At 47.5% G+C, this 2,848-nt stretch overlaps 1 pseudogene; it reads left to right on the plus strand.

The window, feature by feature from the left end:
• Positions 1 to 2,427: 2,427 nt before the first annotated feature.
• On the plus strand, positions 2,428 to 2,554 carry LOC142046158 (U4 spliceosomal RNA; annotated as a pseudogene).
• The last annotated feature ends 294 nt before the right edge of the window (positions 2,555 to 2,848 follow it).

The raw sequence follows: 2,848 nt of genomic DNA on the forward strand, positions 1-2,848 counted from the left end.
GATGTTCGTACAAGGTAACAATGGATTGATATCGTCTCCTGACAATAGCACCGCCAGGAGGCAGATCCGTTTGTTTATGCAATGCCTTCAGTTGCAATGCCTTCATGCCTGCAGTTACCAAATGTTTGCAAAATGGCAAGGCGTTGAAAAGTTACCTACTTATGGGGAACGGGAGAAGGCTGGTCTGGCCAGAATGTTCTCAATAATAGCATAAGGTTTTGATTCCCCACCGATCGATTCATGGACATTAATGGAGGATTTCCACTCCATCCCCAGACATGTTAACGAAATTTTCCTGTCACAGTAATGCTGCCGACTGCAAGCAAAAGCCTTGGTGTCAATGCGATCTACAAAAACCGTTCTTGCTTTTAATTCCGTGTTTGTACAGAATGAAGGGACACTTACCGGAGGTCGCTTCCATGGCTTCACTGTCTGCTTCTCGCTTCGGAGCGCAGGACTTGTGGATTCTTGGGTCTCCAAAAAGATCCTGGCTGTGGGGTTTACGGTACTCCTGTCCACAACTCACGGTCATCTTCATCCCTCAAATTCGTCTCCATCTTCCCCCTCGGCTACATCCTCAGAACACTTGATATTTCAATCCCAATGATTCTATTCTACGGAACAGGGGTGGGGCACCTGGTAGCCGCTGACCCAAAATTGCATGTATGTGCCTCGTTATTTGGCCTCGTGGGCAGTTTTCGGCTCAGAGCCTGAACCTTCCGGTTTTGGCTTCTCTGGGCTTTCTGGTAACCCCTGTCTAAGTTCCTTCAGTTCACTCGCACTGAAGGGAGTCTCATGCTGTGACCTTTATCAGCCATATAGACTTTTTGAAAATTCTTTCAAAAACTTTTTCATTTTGGCTTTTGGAACGCAGTTTGCTGTGAGCACTGAGTCCTCACCCAGATTAGCGATCAGCATCCAAGAACCTTCCTGTGTGGTCCAACTGGCCGTCTTTCTTCGAAGTATCAGGAGAACTGCATTGTGGACGAGTCAAATCGGCTCTGTGTGGTCACCGTGTTGTCTCAGCAGTGCTGACCCTCACGGGGACATCAGGAAATGGAATTCAAAATTTTCGCGGGGATCAGGCCTTTTTCCTGTTTACCCTGGGGCCAGTGATCACAGTTTACGTGTCCGATGCTCAATGAGTGCCCCTGTGACAATGGTTCTGAAACCCAAAATTGGGAGTGGCCTCACGTGGGGTCCTCAGATCTCATTCCCCTCCCCCTTTCAAAAAAATGAGTATGTTCCTGCCTGGGACTGTCATAGCCACGACTGCCTGCTCAAGTGCCCCCCCCCCGGTTTATGTCACAATTAAGTCTATGTTTCTTATTTCTTGTATTCCTCACGACTTGGCCATGACAGAATGGGCGTGTGGCCGCCACGGGTAGCTGCAGAGGGTTGGCGAGAAGTGAAGCAATGAGTGCGGTTCTTGCGAGAACCCCCTGTTAATACAGCCATGGAGTTTAGCTGCGCTCTTCTAATACACTTGGACTCTTCCTTCAGAGGAGTAGCTGTGTTTAGTCTGGATCTGTAAAAGCAGCAGAGATCCTTGTGGCACCTTATTTACTAACGGACGTCTGTTGTCTGTAAGGTGCCACAGGATTCTCTGCTGCAAATTTGACTCTTCTTGTAGTCAGATGACTCTATTTTTAGACAGCCATAAGGAGAGATTGACTTAGTGGTCAGTGAGTCAATCTCCAAGTTGCTTTTGCGTGCACCCCGTTCGATTTAGCCAGGGGCACTCATGATTTAAGCAACGGACAGTTCAGAGGAAGGAGGACATAATGTCCTCCTCGTCTTCATCCGTATTGCCAGTTTTTTCTGGCAGTAGACGGTACAGAACAAACTGGTAAACTATCTCTGCTATCATTGCAAAAGCAATTGAATTGCGTAGGTGTTGTTTAGCGCTCGAGTGTCGCCTCTGTCTCCACGGCATCTTAGTACACAATTGGTGACGGGAAAAAACAAAAAGCGACGGGTCTCTAGCATGTGCTGCCGTGCTATTGTTTCTGGCAAAGGCAATCCAGCGAGAAAAATGTGCGAAAGGGACTGCTCTGCTGATGTTCCCGAGCAAGACATGACTTGACGACGTTTACCAGAACCCCCCGTGGACCATTAAACATTTTGCATCAGGGGCCGGGGAAGATCATGGAGGACCGGAACGGGGGTGCTGGACGGACTCCCGCTATCCCACAGTCCTCAGCCAGTCTCTAAAAACTATTTGCATTCTTGCTTTAGCGCCAGGTCTGTTAGCTTTACAACCACTGTGTCTTTTTATGGTTCACGGAAACAGCTATTCAGTTTCCTTCCCTTACCCCAGCACGAGAAATGAAAGTTAAAATAAAGCAATCCTTGAGTACTTACAATGTTCACCCTTCTTTTTACTGGAATTGATAGAGGCGAATCTGCAGCACTGAAGAGCATTAGAGCTTTGCACAGTGCAGTATCATAACCAATGAAGTTAATCTGAGGTGTGATTATTGCTACTGAAAATCCGCTCCTCTCCCCTTCCTGGTGGTAGATGGTACAGTACTACTGTAGACAGCAGAAACTGTTACCTGCTCTCATCTCTTTTTGTTACACTCACCAGTAAATGGGACAGAACGGATAATAACCCTGTGTAAAATTTTTGAAAGGAAAATGGGGATTAACTCACTTGGGACTGAGTCAATCCTGCCCTTTACGGTTAATAAAAATAGAGTCAGTCCAGACAAGAATAGGATACAGTGTATTAAATCAGTGTAGCACAGCACAGCTGCTCCGCATCAGTATTCACAGAGGGAGCCGCTGCAAGTAACGCAACCGTTGCTTCCCACCTACCTGGGCTACCACAGCAGTGCCCCCCACC

The sequence above is a fragment of the Chelonoidis abingdonii genome, chromosome 1 (genome assembly GCF_003597395.2).
Source record: "Chelonoidis abingdonii isolate Lonesome George chromosome 1, CheloAbing_2.0, whole genome shotgun sequence".
Lineage (NCBI taxonomy): Eukaryota > Metazoa > Chordata > Testudines > Testudinidae > Chelonoidis > Chelonoidis abingdonii.